The sequence below is a fragment of the Aythya fuligula genome, chromosome 2, assembly GCF_009819795.1.
Source record: "Aythya fuligula isolate bAytFul2 chromosome 2, bAytFul2.pri, whole genome shotgun sequence".
Classification (NCBI taxonomy): Eukaryota; Metazoa; Chordata; class Aves; order Anseriformes; family Anatidae; genus Aythya; species Aythya fuligula.
The window spans coordinates 107,831,392-107,854,053 of NC_045560.1; the positions used below are offsets into that span (position 1 = coordinate 107,831,392).

Below are 22,662 nucleotides of genomic sequence, written 5' to 3' on the forward strand. Positions count from 1 at the left end.
AGTCCATGAGTTCTCTGATTAAGACTGTTACTCAAACCACAAGGAAAAATTAGGCATGTTCTGAGAAAGTAAAATGATTTGTGCTCAAGGACACATTTTCTTTTCTTAGCAAAGCTTAAAAAAAATAATGGTTGGCTGGCATAGCTCACAAAGCACCTGTTTTTAGTTAGCTGCAAAGAATAAATACTTTGAGGCTGAACTTCAGTAATGTGTTAGTCAAACATTGCTTTGATTACTTTCCTTTTTTCCCTCTCTTTTCCTTGTGCAGGAGTTGCAGAAACAGTCACAGTGATTTGGATGCATGCTGGTATCTGATCCAGTGTGGGCACAGAAGGATGTAGCTACACATCAAAGCTATCATGTTAACAGAGAATTCCACTGAAAGCCAGTTTTTGTTAAGCTTGAAAGAAATGTATAAACGTTACAAAAACACTTACACAGTTGAGTGCAAAAAAACTTTCAGTGAGAGACAGAAACACAGTTGAATGTAATGAAAATACTCATTTTATTATTGCTTTTCTTCTGTGTCACGTAGGACTGCCATGTTTCTGGTGCAACGAGCAGAGGGTTGACTTTCCCTCACCTGGATATTCTTGTGTAGGTAGGAGATAAATGTGGTGCCACAAGCAAAGACAAAGGGAAGGAATTTGAGTTAACTGCAAAACAAACCACAGATAAGCCCTAGTGCAATGGACCTTGATGGGGGGTCTGAGGGGATCTCATCAATTTCTTTAAACACCCGAGGCACAGACTGGAGCACGGTTGAACACCAGAAAGCACTTCTTTACTGTGCAGGTGATGGAGCCCAGAGGTTGCCCAGTGAGGCCATGGGACCTCCCTTGGAGACCTTCAAGAGCCACCTGGGCACCCAGCACTGGGTTGGAGCAGTAGACCTCCGGAGGGCCCTGCCAACCTCAGCCACTCTTTGATTCTGTGTAATCCTGAGTGAGTGATCACAAGGAAATGTTGTTATCCTTGATAATGTGCAGAGCCATATCTTGAGGTGATTTCCAACAAGAAATGGATTATGTGGTCATTCATGTGCAACTGTAACCCTTGGCAGTGTTTCTGCTGGCTGAACAAGTGAAGTTCCCGGCAGAGCAGCCCCGAAGCCATATGGGCTGTGCCCTGGTTTCCCTCCTTAACCAAGGGACTGGTGGCTGCTCTCACCCTGTGCTCATCCCTGCATGGATGGCTGGCCTCACTCTGTGCCCCCCTGCCACGTACTGCAGGAAAGATGCTCTTTGGGCCCTCTGCTTGCAGCAGGGGCCAAAAATTAAGCCTGGGAATGAGAAATTCTTCAGACCTTGCATTTCACAAGTTCTTATCTACAAGATGACATGGCAGGTTTGGTGAAAATTTTGATTGTTTGTCTGCTTGCATACATGTATGTCAAGAGAAGATATAGAAGTGAAGTGGACCAGCCTATTTCAAAATATTCTTTATAGTTAAAAGAAAAATGTGGATATGAAAAGGGAGAGAAAGACAGGGTTGTGCTGTGGCCTGCTTGTGCTCTTGTAGCACCCGTTTAAATTCCCATTTTTATTTTCCTAATACTCTCCTCTCCCTTTTGCCTCAGAGCTATTTTAATTGAATTTGCTTGTTCTGCCTGCCATTTAGCTGCGAGCTGCACTGACTCAAAACAGTTCCAATGCAATAACAAACCAAGCTGTTTCGCTACATTTCCGGTGTTAAAAGCAGCTGACCTTCGTGTGCTGCTGGGGGGAGGCAGTGCAGTGGGTCCTATACTGACAGCCACGCACCAGAGATGCCCGGGCACTGGTGTGCCTTAATTGTGATGTGAAATTAAAGTAATTGCAGTCACTGCCTGTGTTAAACACGGGGGCTGGCTTTTGCATGCAAGCGTATGCCTGCAATTTTTGATATATTTCAAATACTGACCGCGTTTAGAGTCAAATTATTAAATGGCCTGTAATGATATGCTCTAGTACATTTGGGATGAGTATTTATTTTGTAATAATTCATTCCTAGGCATAACAGAGCCTTTTCTCTTGATTGTGGGTTTTTTTTTTGTTTTTTTTTTGGTAGTGTTTATAAAAATAAGTCAGTGAATACAACATTATAAATGTTAGAACACGATTAAAGGAATGGAAGTCAAAATTTAATTTCCAATAATACGCATTTGTACAATTACACAGCTATTAAAATTGTCACTTGACCACCAGGAATACCAAAACTCCCAAGTCAGGGACACCTTTGCATCATTAAACTGACAGGTTTCCCTATCCACTTCAATGGTCCAGGCATTCACCCACTGAGTTGTCAAGGTTAGACCTGTTCTCCCCCCTGCAACAGAATCCTGTTTGCTTATGTGAAACTTCTGTTGGACATTATAGACAAAACTGTCTGTTTTTCCCAGCTCTACTGTGCTCTCTGGGGCTCCTGGTAGTCTGTTTGTTCCAGGCATTCAGGCTCTTGAGTGAGTGATAAGATTCTCAAAGAGAGGTTTAGGAAAGTCTCTGTTGCTTCTCAGTGGTTTGGTTTTCTTAAGTGGAAAAGAATGCCTCAAGATAAGGGGGTTCAGTAGCACCAGTGCTACCAAGAATAACCTACATGCACAAATGCTGCTAGGCTCCTTATTTGCACATTTTGTAAGCTACTTTAATTGCTAGCTATACCAACAACGTATCTGTTAAGGCAGAGAATAGATCCGGACAAATCTTGTGTAATTATCAGAGGCTGCCTGAAAGCAGGATATGTGCATTAGGAGAACTGTACAGAGAAGGAAGAGCTGCTGCTGCTTGTCCCCATCCCTGCCTCTCACCCTGCTCTGAGGTTCTCACTGGAGCTGCCCAGCTTTTCCTCTCTGCACCAGGACCAACGGGGAAACCAAAGCTGAAGTAGAAATGTGTAAACTGTATTAAGTCAGTTCATTTAACACATTGCAGTATTAAACTACTAGGCTGAAACAATTAAGTTTGCTGTTGAAAAGGGCATTTCTCAAAGCCGATTTTAAACATATTCATTTCAGCAAACTGCTTGGTTTAGGAATGATCATGAAAATCCTTCTATTGCTTGCAACACCTCTGAAAATCACGTACAGGGAAACATACTAGATGTTAAAATGGGTTGGTGCATTCTCAGTGTAATGATGAACATTTGGACAAATTGTTCTGATTTTTCTCTCATTTTCACACACACAATTACTTTGAGTTTCTTTTATGCTAAAATATAAACTTTAAACTACAGTGAAGTTTATATTTTAGCATAGGTTGCAGAAAAGTAAAGAAAATTAGTCTGTCAAGTTGCAAGAAAACTGTATAAGAGCAGGTCCAAATAGTATATACTGGTTATTCATGGGGAAGTTTGAGTTATACAGTGCGAGATTACTGTAAGTAACTAAAATTAAATTTTGAGAAAGTTTGGGGACTTTTTTTTTGAGTTAAGAAATGTCACACGATAGCATGATTCATCCCACCTCCCCTTTCCATGTTTAATTTTCTTATTCTAGTAGCAGACTGTTGTAACACACTGCTTCCTCTCCACAAGTTGATTTACTGTTCTGAGCTGTGAAGCTTAGGCAAAAACAGGAGATGTAAAGATCTAGGTGGGAGGAGAAAGAGGGAACAAACTCTCAAAGTCCTGGTCATTTTTATTTCCTAAAATATATGTGTATATATAGAGAAACTGGTATAGAAACAGTATAGAAAGTGATATAGGAACATTGGAAAACTGGGGAAAAGAGTATACAATACTGCTGAAAATGATACTGGTGCTGTATTGTAGTGCCTTCAAAATGCTTTCTCTGATGAGAATTTCAGTCTGGTTTCAGTCCTGTCTAGTTGTATAGGTATTTGCAGCTCATCTGCCCCACAGAACTTGTGCTTCTCATGTCAGATTTGTTACTTGGCCTTCATATGGTGCTGAGCTTCCCAGGTCCCATGCTGGTGTCATCCAGAATCTGTGTTTAGGCATGCCTTTTCTCAGGTACGTGAGATGCTGGCTGTGTTCTCAGTCTCTCCATCTCTCTGGCACTGCAGCTGTGGAGATGAGCTTTCACTGCAGGTCTCCAGCTCAGTGGCCCAGCAGATATGGTCACCTGGAGGTTTTCTGTGGACTCGTCCAAGCTAGATGCTCACTGCATGGTTGTTTGCAGCTGATTTCTCCTCTCTCACATTCCACTTTGAATGTGACCCCTGTACACATGGCGTGCGGTCATTCCCCATATGCAGAACTTCAAAACATTTGTGATTTCACAACATTTCATAACCATAGCTAGCACTACTCTGTATGCTAAATGAATTGTACTGAATTGGAACTGAAACATTCCTTATCCTTAACTTAGCAAGTTTTGCACATGGTAAGCAACAGACACAGCTGTTTCAAAAAACCTTCTGTTTTTCATCTTTTTTTTTTTCCAATTAAAAATATTTTTTTCTGATAGCATAAAATTTCTGGGAATCTCAATTTTGTTTTCAGGTAGTTCATACAATTACACTTCTTGTGATCTAGAGTGTGGACCCCCAAGACAAATTCTGAACTCAGCGTCACTGCTAGTGGCTTTCTTTAAGGTAATACAGTACAGGAGAATAGATTTTGAAAGTTGTTTAACCAAGCAAAGTGATATAAATGCCTACTTCTTTTGGAGGGGAGCTACTTCATCCTTACTGGACTTTGAAAATATTTACACTGCAAATTAGTGAAGATTAAGTAGAGTACCATAAATTCTTGTCCAACCGCTTTGCATGCTAACTTCTCCAAGTCACCAGTCATCATACTGCTTTTGATTTTTAGTCAGCCATCAACTCGTATCTTTTTCTAAACAACCTTTAATCGATGAAAGTGTTTTCAGAAAGGTTTCAGATACAAAAAAAGCTAACAAGAAGTGGTCACTGAAACAAAGCTTTTATAATATGTCTTTGCAGTGACAATGTACGGGAGGAGAAGGCTGCTTGACACAAATACGTGAGCCCTGCTTGTGGTTCAGAAGCTGAGTGTGTTAAGGACCTAAAAGACAAGATGTAACATGCTACCTATTCTTAAAATAATTACTCAGTTTGTGTGTATGTATATAAGTGATAACAGCTGTTTTATGGCATGTTTTCCAGATGTGGTAATTGCATACTGAACATTGCTCAGCTCACTTAGTTCATTGGTGGATGAATTCTGTACAAGTTTCAGACGTGTCACATACTGAGATGCCTGTGAAGTTTCCGAGTGAAAATTTTAATTTATTAGTCTAAATAAAATTGATCATATGAGCTAAGACTTTGGTAAAGGACAATGGAAAACATAATTTTAGCTTTACAGGGGCTTTGTTGAAGGTAACGTAAGTTAGTCAGAGGGGAGTTTAACTTCCAAAGTCCTTACTTTAATCATAATAGTGGGCATGTGTCAGAATATTTGATTTCATGGGAATTATGGAGTATAGAAAAGTTAATTCTCTCAAAGGGTAGAATTTGGTCATGTTACCCTAACAAGCATTCATTGTAAGTTTAGTATTATTAATTGCTGTTCTTTAAAATAAAAACAAAACAAAAACAATGAAAAACCTGTCAGTAAGGAATTTACTGATGAAATTAAAGCACTTTTGCTTTGAAGCTCATTTCAGAATACTACACAGGACGTAGTATTGCTGTCCAAAGGGTTTTGGCACCATTTGCACAACCTGAAATAAGTCACCATGTTTGCAGTGGAAACTTGAGGCTGACTTCTCCAAGGATAAGCCACTTTATCTCCTGTCTTTTCACTTGGTTAGAACACGAGAATGAGAGTTCAGGTTTCATCATTCATCTGTATAATCACTTTCAGGTTCCTTCAAAGATTGGCAGAGTCCCCCTAAAAGGAAGTAAGGCAGAACTTTGTTATGCTTAATGCAAAGCAGAGGATGGGTGGTGCAGGGAAAAACATGGAGACTCCATACCATGAGACGATGCTACAGCACCTTTTATATTACATGTCTAGATCTACCCTGTGTAGCAGAAATAGAAGAGAGTAGCAGTGGTGGTGTAGCGGTGGTGGTCTAGGAAAATCTAGAGGCAAGTTTTGCAAGGTGTTTTTTTTTTTTTCCCTCTAAGGGAATTTTTTGGCTTTGAAGTGAGCTCAGCCATTAAATGCTCTGTGTTGTCATAGCTGGGCAATTAGCCTGTCTGACTAATCAAAGCATATGTTATGATAGGTAAGGTAATCGCATGTGCATAGCTGCCTATCAGCATGCCTGTAGCTACTACGTTTGCTCTACCTTGTCTGGCAGAAATACTAAAATATATATTTGGAGGGCTTGGTGGTGGTAAGGATTGAGTGCAGGGCACAAGGAGCAGTAGAAGCTGAGGAACATAGCCTTTTTGATACTTAACTTTCCTCTTCCACTCAGCCTCCCTCCATCTCTTTCCAACTTTCCTCCCCATAATGTGAAAGAACATAGGAGAACAACTCATTGAAATCATCTGATCCCTCTGAAGACTTTTTTATGAGTCCATTTATCTGGCTTGCTTACTTTTCTTTTTAATTTCTTTCTTCCACTTAAAATAACTTATGGAATGTGGATTAGGCGCTGTACAAAAGGCAGTAAAATGACCCAAACCTCCAAAAATGCATTCAATATCGAAGTCAGAATTGGAGGGGTTTGGTACTTTTTATTCCAAGCTAATTGAATAATAGAGTTCTCTTGCTATTACAAAGGAAACAACTTTGTGCTGTGTATTTACAATCCAGTGCTTTGTATCAATGCCACCATACTTTTTCTTTGAGAAAATATTTGTGGCTTTCATTATTTCTGCAGTTACTTGTTTACTCAGGAGAAAAACATGAAAATGAAAATCCCCCTTTTACAACTACATTTTGCTTGTCTGGCACCTCAAGCGTCAGTGAAACTCCACATATCATCATCTCTCTTTTCTTGTGTTAAAAACACCAATATTTTGTGGACACATGTTAATAGGTCCAATGGCAATTCCGAGCATTTGCTAAGCAACTTCTTGGGTCAAGATAACAAATTGCAAGCACATGTGATTAGATCTTAGTTTGTGGACAAAATACCCAGATTTCATCAAAGTTCTGCGGACAAGTTGGAAACTAAAGACTAACACTGTTTGTAAGCCCTGATGCTGTTACTGTGGTCTTATCTTGCAGCAGAGATTGCAGTCCCACTTCTTCTCTTTACTAGTTTGCTCTGGGAGAGGAACTGGCCTGAAGATTATGGATGTCTGGCTGCTCTTACTGGTATGATAAAGAGGACCTTGGAAATAATTTGGTTGGCACTTGAGAAAAATGAGTTCACATGTTGTGGAGAACGCAGCCTGGTTCTCTTTTGTTCACAGGCTGCCTGTAAATACATTATTTTTGTATGCCCTTTGTAACTACAAAGGGGTGCCTGGCTTTAGCTGTCATCAAAGGCATTACATTGGCCTCCAGATATTCTGAATCAATGTTTGCATGTTATTTGATTTGGGTAAGAGATGAAAAATGTAACAGACAAAGTACCCTTTGTCTGTTGTCACCCAGAAAATTGATTTTTAAGCCTAAAACATTGTTTAGATTTCAATTTCAACCTTAGGAACTCCAGTGTGTAAATTGTTTCCTTTTTCCAGTGGCAATGCCAGAATTCCTACATCTCTCTTACTAATGAGCACGAACTTTGCACACAGCAATTTTGTGGAAAAGGAGTTGGAGGGTCTTTACGTAAGCTTGTGCTTTACTCAGAAATAAGCCTGATAGGAAACTTTTCCAAAGTGGCAAGATGGCCTGATGCTGAAGGCATTCAGGTCACTGCTTGGTGTGTCAGTCTCCCGGAGCAGTCAGACAGATGTTTGCAGACAGGCGGAGTAGTGGTGGTCCGATGGCAACTGAGCAAACTTGCTCCTGGAAGTGTTGGTTTGGGGCATCTGTGGTAAATTAAACATTTGCACTGTGAGGTGCTGTTTATGACGGTCATTATCTGTGAAGTGTAAAAAGCTTTTCAAAAAGGTGAGAGGCTGAGATGCCTTTCTTAGGTATTTTTCAGTGCCTAGGACACAAATATATATCATTGTCATTTGTGAGGGTGTAATTTGTTTAGTTTGTTAAAGCTGTGGGTTGAAGATGATGAGTTTTTCTTCTCTCTCAATGTAATGTTTTTGTGCTATTAAAGGGTTTGCTCTTCAGTGAGAGATACAAAACCAGACCCGCTGTGCTGTTTTGGGGCTCTGTGTCAGGTTAGTAATTAGCTATGTTTCAGTAAGAAAGAAGCAAGTGGAGCATGCTACTTTTCTATCACAGGATATAATCCACATAGGGCACCCTGCCTTTACAGTATGACAGTATATTTCATCAAGGGAAAGAGAATAAGAATTTCTATAACAACTCTTACTGTTAGTTCTCAAGGAGAAAAAATAAATAAACAAACAAACAAAACTAAGTAGCAGTGGGAGAAATACACGTTTACACAGAGGGAGGCGATGGGTTTCTTCACTTCTCAATAAGTTTATTTCAGTTGTACTGTTTGAACCCAGCACTATCAACTGTCCCATCAACCAAGGTGAATCTGAATGTCAATTGTAAATTTAATTAAAGTTTGCTTTTAAAACCTAATGTATTTTCAAAGAGCCTAAGTTATAGATGTGACATGGAGGATCTCCTCACTGTGCTCAGAGGCAGGCTGCTGGATAGAGGTGGACTGGCCTCTGGGAGCCCAGTCATGCAGGTCCTGAAGGTTAGGGATAATTTGGAGCAGTTGCTCACATAAATAAAGGCTCATGTCCAACACCACTGTCTAATGCCAGCACAAGCTGGTGTGGCTGCCAAAAAAGGCAGTGTGACTGCCAGCATCTCTGCTTTTCATGTCACCCCCCATGTTTCTGACACTGTAGAAATATTGAAGGGATCTCATGGGGAATCATAGAGAGGAACCGGTCAGATTTATGGTCCTTCCTTTTTCAGTTTTAACTCAAATAGGTTTACTTGCTTCTTCCCATGGACTCGATAAATGCTTGCAGTGGCTGGGTGAAGGTGGCAAGGAGCAGCCAGGAACTAGGTGAAGGATGGGGACTCTTTTTGATGGTACTGACCTTTAAGATGGCTGTGAAACCATGGCAGGCTGCAGGGTGGGCATAGAGTGCGAGGGCTATGGATATAGGCTAGATGTGTTCATTCTTGAGCTGAACTTCCTATGTTTCTTAATATCACTTTTACCTACACTTATGCTTATTGTAATGCTATTCGTTTAAATAAGAACCTATTAGCACTTCTCTTAATTGCTATTAACCTTCATCAAGATGAGAGGTGAACTGTGTTGGGTGCTATGCAAACACTCATTAAAGTGCCTTCCCTACCTGGTAAATCTTGCAGCCTAAGAAGACTAATGATATAAAAGCAGTTGAGGGCCATGCCTATTAATGTGGCCACTGAGAGTCATTTTATTATATGTGTCATGAGGAAGAGGTATTTCAAAAAGAGATTTTTAGAAGGCCATGATGATTCAGGATGTCATTTCTATTTCTGACAGTACTTAATAAATATGTGCATTAATTCTCCTTTGAGTCAGTGAGACTAGATTATGCTCAAGGTAAAGTTCTCTGAATTAGATGCTTCATGAAAAGAGGACATAGAGGGGTTACAGATAGTTTTGTAACTTAAATGCAAGACTGTTTAGTGGCATGGAAAATGGGGAAGGACTACTTTCCTGTTTAATGTACCACAAGTAGAGGGATTTGGGTGGGTGGGAGACCACAGCATGGATTTGGGTGGGTGGGGGAGAAGCCAGCATGTCATGGGCAAAAGTAGATGGACTCAACAGACACGACCCCAGTAAAGCAGAACAGCTTGTGTTAACCTTGCTGTAGAGGTGGTCACCATCTAGGATGCTCTCGATCATAGCATGACCAGTGGTAAACGAGAGTTGTTCTTGCCTCGTGTATTTCTGATCTGTTTAGGAACCCTACTTAAATTAAAATACAATACGCAGTGAACACTAATATATATCTTCTGTATTTTTTGTTTGCTAGACTCAGAGTATATGAGTGTAGAGTACAGCTAAATTGTAGTAATGATTATGCATTGTCAAAATAAATTAAAATTGAAAACCTTATTGAGATAAAAACTTAAATTTGTTACTCTGAAAACTAATGCATGTCCGTTTTTGGACACAGCCTCAGGTACAACCCAAAGCATCTTAAATGCATAAGACTTTGGTTACATTTGGTTAGTGAGGAGGGCTGGAGAAATGCAGCAGGAGGTAATGTCTTAATAATCCAGCTAATTCTCTCAGTCAGAAAGCAGCTACAGATATGAAAGTGGCAAAGGGCAATGCTGAATTAATTGCAGTAAATCTTCACAGGATTTCAGTTGCAGAAGCACAGGAGCCAAATTTACTGAGTGTTCTTTCAGTGGTCTTAAAATTGGGTGGGTTTAGCATTGACTGGCAGAGCAAGACTTGCATCAGACAATAGAGCAAGTAAGTTTCTGTACTGAGGTCAGCTAACCCATGTCGTGAGCTTGACCTGTGTCACTGGAGTTGCACTAAGGGAAGTCTCATATCTTGCCAAAAGGTTTGTATCTTCTGTATTTTAAGCAAATGGTAATGCTGGCCAATTAGAGGTATGTGGGCATAACGCTTGCAATGAGGGAAGACAGAAATAGAAGATTTGGTCTGATTTCTAAACCTAACCTTCACATGCTGTCTCACAGTGATGGCTTTTAATAATGAGAATTTTGTTTCATTGCCATGCAGAAAGCTAAGCTGCATGAGTCATGGGCAGAACAGTTTGCTTTTAATAAATTGAAGTGGATACGGTAATAAAAAAAAAAATAAAAAAACAGTTCGACTCCAAAACCATCTACCCGTCTAGACAGATAGTGCCAAGCTTGCGTCTGCGGAGAAATATCTTCCTAATACTGCTGTAATAATGCTACTACTTTTACAGTACTTCCCATTTTTCTAAGTGCTGTACCCGGCTAATTCATTGTTGGCTGGGCTTGAGACGGCCTTTTGCGGAGTTTGATAGCATTTTTGTGTCTTGCTTTTCTGTAATGTGCTATTTTGAATGCCATGTCCAATCAATTAGGGAATCACAAGAATGTTTTAGGCAGCAGTTCCCAGGGCTGGTCAATAATCCTTGTCCCAGCTCTTCCAGGGTTGCCTATTCATCCCTTCCTGGCAGAGACCCTGTGTCTCCCCATTGCCCTCTCCTATAAAAAAAAAAGCCCTTGTCATGGCCAAATGTTCTGCACAGGCCCATTTTCCTCATGAGTGCTCTTCTCTTACTGGTGCCCCATGGGAAAGGATGTGCGTATGAGTATTTGCACCTTTTCCCACCTGTAATTTGCCTGCTTTGTGTCAGAGGCTCACTTTTGTCCTTATTCTTCCCTGTCTGTTCACACCAGGTCTCTCCTCCCTCCCTCTGTGGGGCTTTCCCAAAAAGTTCACCAACTGGAAAACTGGAAGGGAAGGATGGGAAAGGGAGTGGAAGGCAGAGCTTCCTGCATGTTTTACCCATTTCCCCACCCTAGCATCAGTCTCCTGGATGACTTTGTGGCTCATACAGTTGGGTGTCAGCATGTGTTGGCTCTGATGTCTCCATACCTGTGTGTCTTCCTCGCCAGAGGACCTCAGGGGAGCACAGAAGCAGTATGAATGTGCATTTAGCTCCTTCCATGAATAGGAAATAGAGGAATTCCCCAGGGCAGTTGTCACAGCACTAAGCTTGCCAGAGTTCAAGCAGCATTTGGACAACACTCTCAGACACAGGGTCTGATTTTTGGGTGTTTTCTGTGTGGAGCCAGGAGTTGGACTCGATGGTCCTTGGAGGTCCCTTCCAGCTCAGGATATTCTGTGATTCTATGAGGATCCTCTTCCAGGAAGAAATGCAAGAAAGGTGTATGGCACAGGGGGAGGACACTACCTTACAGGGGAAGATGATGAGATTCTTGTCGTAAGGGCAAAGGTATATTGGTAGTATATGGGCTGGGAGGAGTTTTCAGCAGTCAGCAGTGGAGAGGAGATGGTCCCTGAGTAGCGGCATGCAGAGAGCTCGTGGCTAGAACAAGCAGGATGTGAAGAGTTCAAAGGCTGCATGTTGAGGGCAACTACTACAAGCTGCAAGAGTGTGGCATCCTTCATCCCTCCCAAGTTCAGGCCCCTTTCAAATTAGCAAAATGTAGGAGTTAAAAAAACAAACCTCGAGCAGAGAGCAGGCTGGCCCCTTCCTGTGGCATGCAGCAGGGGCTGTGTGTCTGGCTGCCTTGTGCTGCACCAAGTGCAGTGTGTCGGGGGTGGAGATGAACAGGAACTACAGTAGAGACATCAAAATCGGTTCCTCCTGATACCCAGCTCTGAAGCTTGACCTCCAAAAGTGCAAGAAAATAGCAGGAGTGAACCTATCATCACATAACAAGGCAGGAGATCAGAGCCCCTTCTAGCACCGCCTGGATTTTTCATCTATACAAACACTGGTATCATGCCGGGGAAGCATGGGGGGATTATTCAAGTTTCCCACCTATGTGGGAAGAGTATGGATGAGGTCTCACTAAAAACCACTGGAAGAACAGCTTGTTTTTTGTTTTCTTTTTAAATAGTAATTTTAAAAATGCTGATTCATGGAAACAAACTTTCCACTGAGCTCCCATCTCACAGGAGTCAGGGCAGGCTGGCCAACTAACCCACTTCAGAATTAGAAAATAACATTGAAAGAGAGGGGAAAAAAAAAAGCAATAGTCAGTGAGATTGTGAGGGCTAAAAACTCGGAAACTCAGCCCATATTGGCAGTGCAGAGGTTCCAGCTACTAAATATCCGATGCAAAGATTTCCTGCTTGGAGGAACAGCCTATTAATACCGCTTGATGTTTTGAGGTTAAATCAATGTGCTGAAAGCTTTTAGATCCTCAGATGAAAGATGCTGTTAGATACACAGTATATCCACAGAAGGGATCACAGGGTGTGATATTACCATGGGGCAAATCTCCCTGCTCAAGGACAGTAGATGTTGCTCCAAAGCTCTGCTGCCCCTCTGCTTGAAAGCAGTGCCACCACCTCCCTCTGCAACGGATAGGGTGATAGCTGCTAAAGGCTGAACTGGGAAATCTTGAGCTGTTCTCAAATAATAATACTTCTTCAGTCTCTTAGCTTACTTTTGAGATGCTTAATTGATTCAAACCAACTCTGTCCTTTTCTTACTTTCTTCTTTCCCGAAACCAAGCCTTGTTAACTCTAATATATGTCTTAGCTGTCTAGTACATTCCCTTGTGGTTCCCGATGACTTCCAGAGTTCCTGATGGGGAAGCGTACAAAAGTTGTTTTATTTAAACTGCATGACTGGAGGTATGCCTTCTCTCAGTCGATGGCACACATTTTCCCTTTGAAGTCTCTCTCTTTCTTGTGCCTGTTACAGCGTGCCAGGTCTGCTAAGTGGCAGTTCTGCATTCAGCACAGAGCAGTGCAGGTTTGCAGAGCTGAGCTGTGGCACATCCGCTGCCTACTGTCAAAACCGCTTTCCTTTCTGAAATCCCACGGAGATGCGACTAATTAAAGGAGATCCCCCCACCCACCCCCTGATTCATATCGGAGGCCTGAATCTCATTTGGAGATTATCATTTTGGGGGAGCTCTCAACATACACTGAAGGGTAAGCCTGATTTACCCAGTTCCTTGCAGCAGAACGAGGGTGCAGCGTGGGAGTGTGTTGGGCTGCAGTTCTGCAGCCAGACAGGGCAGCAGCCTTCATGTGGCTGGTCCCACCGTGGGCAGGAGCACTTTTAGCTGCTCCCCCAGAGAAGGGAATGAGCAGTGCCTCCGAGCACCATGATGCAGCAGAACCTCAGCTCCCAGAGCTACTCCTGGCCCTTGTAGCCAGATGGCAGGGAGCTCAGTTATGTGCTCTAAGAGCAGCTACCTATTTACCAAAATGAAATGGTGCAAGTCAGATTATCCTTTCCTGAAGGGCTTTGGTGCACACTCAGAATCTGTGACGCTTCCTGACGTGTGTCGGGTTGTGGTTTGTGTTGCGTTAGGCACACTAGCAAAACTCCAAAGTCATCTTCAGTGTTACATCGCCCTTTATGGCTCAGGAGCCAATGTGCACTAGGACCTGTGTTTCTTTCTGCTTTGGTGATGATGTTGAGTGAAATAGGGTCCAGATTTTGAAAGCATGTGGTTTGTCACTTGAAATTAAAATCTAGAAGGCTGATACTCCCCCTCCCCAGCCAAAATCCCGCAGGTCAATCAAAGCCAGACCTTGTCAGCATCCAGCTTGCTGGTTTTAAATTCACAGGCAGCCTCCTTATCGTTTGCAACTGCAGCAGCTAAACTTCTCCGCAGAGCAGAAATCACTTCGCTGAGCCAAAAACCGGCCAGACCCTCCCGGGGTGCAGGTGGGGCTCCTTGCTCTGTGCATGGGGTGCACCCCATCAACACCCCCCTCTCCCCCTGCCAGCATCCAGCATTTGCCTTTTTTTTTTTTTTTTTTTTTTTCCCCCTTGGCGTGAGCTTTTTTTTTTTTTTTTTTTTGCCTTTCCTTTTTCCCTCCCTCTCTCCGGAGCAGCCTGCACAGCCCTGATTTGCTGCGGAGCGGCGGAGCGAGGCTCGCCCTGGGCAGAGCCGGGCTGCTGCTGACGCGTGGCCGCCGCCGCCGCCGGGAGCAGCCCCGGTGCCACCGCCACCGGTGCCACCACCCCCGGCACCGCCACCAAGGTACCGCGGAGCCCCTGCGGCACGGGGAAGCGGAGGGTATGCCCGGGTGTGTGTGTGGGGGGGTGTTGCAGATTGCACACACCCCCTCCTCCGATTTTTTTTTTCTATCTTTTTTTTTTTCTTTTTTAAATCCACCTATTTATATAGAGCGGCGGAGAAACAAGCCCCGCTCCCAGGAGCCATTTTTAAGTTGGCAGCCGCGGATGGGGGGGGGGCCTGTGCGGGATGCCGGGGGGGTGCTGGGGGCCGGGGGGTGTGCGGGATGCTGGGGGAGGCGGCGAGCGGTGCCCCCGTGATGGGAGCCGGAGGGTTGCGGGGGGGCGGGGGGGGAGCTGCGCCCTTGTGGCTGGGCCGGAGGGGCTGTGTGTGTATGTGTAGGGGGGGGAATGCAATTTTATTTATATTTAGAGCATTATTTTTGTAGCAAACTTCACCAGGCGGCACAGGCGCCGCGGGGGGGGTGGGTGGGGGGGAGGCGTGGAGTGGTGGGGCACAGGCGGAGCCCCCCTTATCCTCTCCGTGGGGCGGGGCGGTGGGGCTGTCCCCGCACGCACACACACTCTTCTCCTCTCCCGTTGCCTTGCGGTGGCTGGGGGGGGCTGTTTCCCTCCTCCCCCCCCCCGGCCGTGGCTTCTGCAATGCGGCGGGTGTGGTTATGCACGGAGCTCATCGCAGCCCCGGCCCGCTGCAGTGCCTGCGCCGCGCCCCCCCCTCCCCGGGTTCCTTCCCCCCCTTCCCTCCCCGGGAGGCAGCGAGGGGTCCCCCCTGCTTTACTCTCCCTTTTGGGGGTCGCAGACGCCGGGCCGGGGCTGCCCTGCGGAGAAATCACGCGTGGGGGGCTGCTTGTCACTCCCAGGTGTGGTGTGGAAGTGGCGGTGGCCAGGGGGACATGGAAAAATAAAAATAACAAACCCCTAGGGCATCCCCTGGGAGACCCAGCCTGCGGGTGCGGGGGGGCTCCGTAGCTCTTTTTTCTTCCCTCAAAGAGCTGAAACTTTGTCAGATGAAGGGAGAAGCCTGAAAGCTCGCACCCCTGTCATCGTTGCAAGTAGCAGAGCGCGTCTGATGTGGCTTTGCACTTTCCTGATTTATTTTTTTCTTGGAAGCGGAGGGCGTCCTGCTTATAGCTCCGAATGCCGTTTTGCAGCCTGTGCTTGTGTTTGAGGCAGAAAGTATTTCCCGAGCTCGACGTGCATGTCAGTTAGAAGTAGAAGGAAAACTACCTGCTTCATTGGAAGTCTTTGCAGTCAAAATAAATGCAAGTCAGAGGTTGTGCTTGCCAAAGAAAATCTCTAGGCTAGGTGTGTCGCACGTGCGTCCGTCTCTTTGCAGTGTGGCAAGCTGAACTCTCGCCCTTTCATTTTACTTTTAATAATATCAGCGTTTTCTTTGTCACCAGAAAGCAAAAAGACTTATGTGTATATATATATATAAAAAAAAAGTATCAATCTCGTAGAAAATAAGCAACTAAGCAAAATATGCTTTTGACCAGCAAAGATTCATCAGATTTCGTCAAGTATGTACTTTTCCTCTGAAACTACAGAGAAAAACTCCTCTGTGGAGCAGAGCATGGAACGACAGACACATGGTCTGATTTTTAGAGTGCTCCTTTGGGGACCTAGGAGTTGGGCTCGATGGTCCGTGTGGGTCCCTTCCAGCTCGGATATCTGTGATTTTATGAAAGCTCAAGCTCATCCTGCTGCATCAGCACTGTGATTGAATTCACTGGTCTTGCTGCACCTGTATGTGTACTCCTATGGTACACAGAGAGGTGAATGCTGCTGTGCTGCTCTCCTTGGGCTGGAAACTTTCAGCTCTGCTGCTAGGATGAGACCTGTACAGCAGTAAGGGGAGAAGACAGCTCGAGATCCCCGCATTAGGGTAGGAGCTGTTGGAAGTTTATTTGCAGCGCTGCCTGAGCAGGAATGGAGCCCACGGCATGCCAGAGCCCTGCTTGCTGCAGCAGCGAATAACCAGACGCAGTGAACTGGCGTGCATTAAAAATACATCGCCTTTATTTCATCGGGCCAGCACGGCCCGCGCCTCTCCCCGAGCTAACTCCGCGCAGCCGCATCCCTCCCATCCCTCCGTCAGCAAGGCAGCCGATGGCCTTTTTCTCCCCGGAGGCTGCCCCGCGTGACGGGGAGCTCGTCGGATGCGTGTCAGGAGCTCAGCCGATGGGAGCCAGCCTCTGCGGTGGGCAGGTTTAGCCTTTGGAGGAGGAGAAGAGGAGGAGGAGGAGGTGGGGGGCAGCAGGGTGGGGCACCCCTCCCCAGCATCCTGGGCAGGGCAGGGCTGTGCCTGTCTTCGGGGGAACCACAGCGAAAGGAGAGAGGGTTGATTTTAGTTTGGGTTTTCTTCTCTCTTCCAAGAAGGAGCGAGTGAAGGTGAACCTCCGACTTACGTAATTCTTTGCATTAAAACAGGGTGAGGTCTTTTTTTTTTTTTTTTTTTTTTTTTTTTGTCTGAAGGGGAAACCTTTGATAAGAAAGTTACTGCTCATGGGTTTTTATTTGAAGGCTGAGATTTTGGTTTGTTTTTTATAGATAATACAAGCTCTGATGGTAGGCTTGACCCACGATGGCATGCTCTCACCTACGTTTTGTTAGATTTGTTGTCCGGTGCGTTTGTTGCGAATTCCTTGGGGGCAATGCATGGCGGCTTTTTTAAATATGTAAAATGTCACTTCTGTGTATTTCAGGCGTGATCTGGAGTTAACAGAAACTTCTTGAAATGTGTTAAATGTGCTATTCACAGCGGGTGACATTCAGGCTTGTTTCATGGAAATCTCATGTACCAGTAAAGGGCTGTCTGTTGTCTCAGAGAAGACATCAAACCATTTACAAGTGGTTATAAAAGAATACTTGTTTCTCATGAGATGAAGTATCGTTTTTATCTCCCAAGCTTTAGCCTTATCAACATGAGAGCATTTATAACTGTTTTTCACATTGAAATACATACTGCAGTGTGAATCTGGGTACGTTCAACGCGTGTTCACTGTGTGCTGGTCTTTGAAAACAAAGGGTCAGTCCAAGCAGGGAAGGCTCTTTCATGAGTCTGCAGGAGCTGTGCTTTTCTCAGTGTGTATTATGGCCCTAGGATATTGTCTTTTAGGATCTGACTTGTCACATTTTTAACTGGAAATATGATTGAAGAGTTTGAATTGTCAAAGTATTTTGTTCAGACATAACTTCTCTCTTATGAAGTGAAAACAAATGTGTGTATAACTGAGAAATATGATTGCTGTCAAATAGGCTGAAGATTAAGCCAAAAACATTTTTATTTTGTTTTATTATTATTGTTTTTTTTCTGAAGGATCATGATGGATTGTTTTTATCTGGTACAGAAGTTAGAGTATGTAAAGTAGTGTTACCAGAACTAGACTTTAGGAAATATCACTACGCATTTTGAACAAGTACAGTAAAGGAAATTTTTAAAAGAGGAGAAATACCGAAAAGTTGGAAGATTATCTTAGTTTTAAAGCATCTCTCTTCATTTTGCATATCCAGCACTTGTCATTTCCAGTGATGAGGTAGTGGTCCAGGTCTAAATGTGGATGCAGCTGCATAGCCCTTACTCTCACATTAGCTGTTTTCTTCCCAAAGAAAACAAATGCTTGTTTTCTTTGGGAAGATCTCCAGCCAGTGAAAGGAACAGCACCAGCAGTGGAGAAGAGGAGCATAACCACTTGTCTTGGTGTCAGTAAGAGAGTCCTATAGGCCCTTTGCTCCTGCGCCTGCCATTATCAGTAGTCGTCACTGTAAGCATCAGTGCAGAGGAAACTCAGGAGGATTGCTGAGAACTAGGTATCCATGGAGAAATGGGTCAGTATTTGGGACAACCAAGTTAATCTGAGACAATGTGCCGTACAGCCAGCAAGCTCCGTATCTCCTGCTCGCTTCCTGAATAAGTGATGTCATGAAATGTTGAGTAATGGTCAGCTTTTTGTCTCTGGAGCAAAATTAAATCTTTACTTCTTATTTGGTCTTTATTTGAATGTATCAGCAGAGCTGCTCATTTTTAAATAAAGTGGATAAAACCTGGAAATAAATTAATCTTCTAAATCACAAATCTATTTGCATCCTATAGGACACAGTGTATGAAAAGGCAACATGTAAATGAAAGTTTAAAAAGCACACAAAAATAAAAACGGGGAGGAAAACCCCTTTTTATATGGACCCCTTCCAGTTTTACCCTTTCCTTTATAGACCTTGGAAGTACTTTGTGTGCTGCAGACAGAGAACCCCTTTCAGTGGCTTTGCTACCTATCAAAAGTGATCTGTTCGCGAGCCGAGAAACAAAAGCAGTACTGAAGTGCATGTGAGGATCACCCACCAGATGTTTGATCCTGCTGAGGAAAGCCTTTAGCTTGGAGGGTTAGAGAAGAATGTGGAAGCTGGGGACTGGGAACGTGTGTGTGTGGGGGGCAAGGGGTGGAATAAATTGAAAGCATCTGTGGATATAAAGAAAATCTGGGGGAAAGGGAGGGGAGTGTTAGCGAGATCTAGTGCTGGCTACATGCACGCACGCATGTATTGGTATGAAATATGTGCTTACTGACAACGTGGTGGAAGTGATAAGTCATTGCGCTGCCTTAACGGGTTAGAGACAATGGGCAATGGTTGCTGTTGCACGTTAAAAACCCAGCTACTGAGGCACAGCATGTGTCCATCCGTCACTTGGCTTTTACTGCAGCCCGTCCCCCAAAGCAGGGGCTGGGTTTTGGTCTCAGCAGTACTGGCTGGGAGATGGGCAGTGAGGGGTGAGTTTTTTTTCACGTGGGCATGGATGCCTTGCAGGCTCTTTGTCGGCGCTGTGTTGTTGGAGGATGAGCCATGTGGTGGGCAAGAGGAGGAGAAATACACGCCCCCAGGCCCCTAGCAGAGCAGTGGCTTTGCCTGGCTCCCAGCTGCCCTCTCCCCACCTCCACATGTCCCCTTCCCATGGCTGTGGTCACCACTGGGGTGCCCCTTCTTCTGGGCTCACCAGTTGGGTCCCCAGGGCATTGCTGGTGGCAGTGGAGCAGGAGTCCCTGGTGAAAAGTCTCCTTGTTTACTCCATGTGAACATGAGGGCAATTATGTCTAACGCCTCCTCGTTTCCTAGGACATACTGTCTGCAAATAAAATCTCCTTTAATAAGCCAGAGAATGCAAACAGGCTGTGAAAAAAAAAAAATGCTCTACCAGACCTAGAAAACATATGTTTATGCTAGCTGAGAGACCTGTTCTTGCACCCCTACTCGCATCAGATAGCGTCTTTGTCTGCGAGCCTTCCCACGGAAATCGGTAAGCCTGCCCATGAAGCAAGGCTTGATCTGGGTTAGATAGAAACATCAAGATCCAACCCTACAAACTGTAGCTTAGGTCAGGAAGCTGTAATCTCTCAGAGGACCCCGGAGATGATTACTTCACCACGTCTGCTGAATTCATCACTGTTTTCTTTCAATTGAATTACGGCTGTTGCAGAGCAGGGCTTTGGGCGTGCAGCACTCCGTCCCTCCGCTCTCTGGTGCTATGGGATTGCTGCAGGCACCCCACAGCTGCATGTGGGTGGGTTCCTGAATGTATGCATCTGTGCAAACCAAAACAATGCCATGTGGGAAATGTGTGCACCAAGAAACCCAGTATCTCTGGTTTATTCCTCATAGGTGATGCTTAACTTTATGGTATCAGTAAATACGAGGTTTGGTTTGAAAAACAGAAAAATGTGCTCTCAAAAGAAAAAATTCTTTTCAGTTTTGCTAGATGGTCCTGGTAGCCAAGGCACTGCACAAATTATGGGGCTTGTGTGGGGAATTTAGCATCTGTCTTGGCTGAAGGGGTGCAGGGATGGCTGGGAGGAGTGCAGCATGACCCAGCACATCACCCTGTGCCTCAGCAAGGAGTAAAACAGAGGTTTCAGTCCCGCTTTAGACACTGGCACTAGACAGAGTTGCCTCTTGCTGAGTAGTTTTCTATAACAGGTAACTAATTTATTTTTTTTGTTTTCTGGTACTTTGCTGGTTTAACCATTTATCTCATAGGCAAATACTGATGTAAAATCTTGTGGGTAAAAAAATACAGAATGGTAGGCCCAACTGCAGGGCTTAAAGATGAAATGAAATTGCTGATTTTTATGTTGGAACTCACATTTTCCATTTTTTCTCTCCAGTGGATCATTCCAGAATACTGAAAGTTTTGGTTAATTATATGTGCTTAAAGGAAAACACTATAATGTAGTTTCCATGTACTGGAGCATTATTCTTGTACAGCTGGAGCTGGCAGCCTTTCATTCCCTTACCACCTCCTTTTTCTCCTAAAAATAGCAGCACACTACAGTGGGATTACAGGAGAGGCAGAAGAATGTTTCCTGAGCAACAATTTTTGCCGGATGGTAGTTGAGGTAGCACCATGAGCAGATTTTGGAGGAGTCAGAGGGAGATAGGAATAGGAATAGATTGAAATCGGACAGAGGCAAAGCAGGGTGGAGAGGATGAGGGTGGGTGGGTGGGAAGCATACTGTAGTGCCACCAAGATGTGCTGGGCTATGTCACAGTTTGCCTGGGGAATCAGGAGAAGCCTCACCACTTGAATCATTTAGAAGTTACTGAGACAGAGCACTCAACAGCACAACATGGGGAACAAACTCACGGCGTGCGTAGGAGACATGGGCAAAAATGACCTAATTTCCATCTCTGATTTTTATGATTTATTAAAGAGTTTTTGCAGGCTTTCTTCTAGCAGGCTTAGAGATGGAATTTGAGGTACGGCAATTAGGAGAGTCCTTTAATTCTGTGCCAGCACGCTGTCGGCTTTTGATCACTTACTTGCCGCGGTAGCATGCGAAGCAGTGGCAATTCTCCACTGCAGCACACACAGGTAGCAGATGGGCCCTGCTCTGTGTTAGTGCCCTGGTTTTGTCCTGCCCTCAGTGCCACTAGTAGTGTAGATGGATCGTATATGTGTGTATGTATAGAGATTGTACAAGTATGTGTAAGAAAAATAACTTATTAATGTTATAGAGTAGACATTTGGAAAAAGTAACAGTAAAAGAGAGAGCTCCCCCCCACCAAGAAAATACACTTACCATGCCACCCTCTTCACTGACACCCTGAAGAACTAGTGAATAGTCAATTTGTTTCAGTTTATAGCAGTCCTGGGAATCCCTTTCTTCCCATAATGGGTTAGCAAAGAAGAGCCGGCAGATAATGCTGCCCCCCACGCTGGCTGGCCAAGGACGGGAGAAAAGGCAGCACCCAGCTCCTCCATGAATGTATTAAACTATATTCAACTTTCTGTCCACATAAACTGCGTGCCTACTTGCATTTGTATGTAATTAAGTGTGCCACATAATTAATTATTGCTATGGTGAAATACTATTATCACCAATTTTCTTTGAAAATCCTGCCTTTCTCTTGAATGTTGGTGTCGAGGTCATTATTTCTGTTCAGTACCCACTGGCCAGAATTCTTGCAAAACCAAACCAAAATACTCAGAATTTCACAATGTTTAAAGTTCAAAAGTATTTTATCCTCATTCGCTACTGGTGTGACACATATTTCTTGACTTGCTCTTCAATGTGTGAACCCATAACTATTTTTTTTAGACTCATATCATATATGAAATATGAATATACTACTTTGCAGCTTCTCTACTAACATGGTAGTGCAGAGCAGTAAAGCCACTCCTTTCCTCAGCCTGAGGGGACAGTGATTGAATTAAGGATGCTGAAGTGAATAATAATAAAAAAAAAAAATCCTTCTCTTTCAATTTTTACCATCTTTCTGCTGCTTTGCTATTGGAAAAGACATAAAATGTCTCTTTCCAGTATATGGCAAATGGTTGGGTTTTGGGTTTAATCCTGGAATCAAGGCAGTTTTACTTTCTGCATTGCACTGGCCAAAGGAATACAGGCACTTTTGCAATAGGAGTGCCTGCATTAAAGTAAACTCTCTGCCTTGTTTTGTACTTGCTGTCTCAAGGTGCACTTTTATTTTTACTTATTCCATATGCAGACACATTGTTGTGTTTTCCACAGTCCTTTGTTATTCCAAATCCTCTCAC

The 22,662-nt window shown here is 44.0% G+C and overlaps 1 protein-coding gene across 12 annotated transcripts in view; it reads left to right on the forward strand.

Moving 5' to 3' along the window:
• Positions 1–22,662, forward strand: part of EPB41L3 (erythrocyte membrane protein band 4.1 like 3) — a 141,426-nt gene that overhangs the window by 31,338 nt on the left and 87,426 nt on the right. For 3 of the 12 annotated variants that reach the window (XM_032180805.1, XM_032180812.1, XM_032180811.1), the window contains exon 1: positions 16,898–17,046. The exons of 1 other annotated variant lie outside the window; for it this stretch is intronic. The gene's annotated coding sequence lies outside the window, so the exon portion shown is untranslated. Of the gene's footprint in view, positions 1–14,202; positions 14,301–14,504; positions 14,620–16,896; positions 17,047–22,662 lie in introns of those variants that run through there. 8 more of the 12 variants (XM_032180814.1, XM_032180816.1, XM_032180815.1 and 5 more) reach the window with 6 other exon arrangements.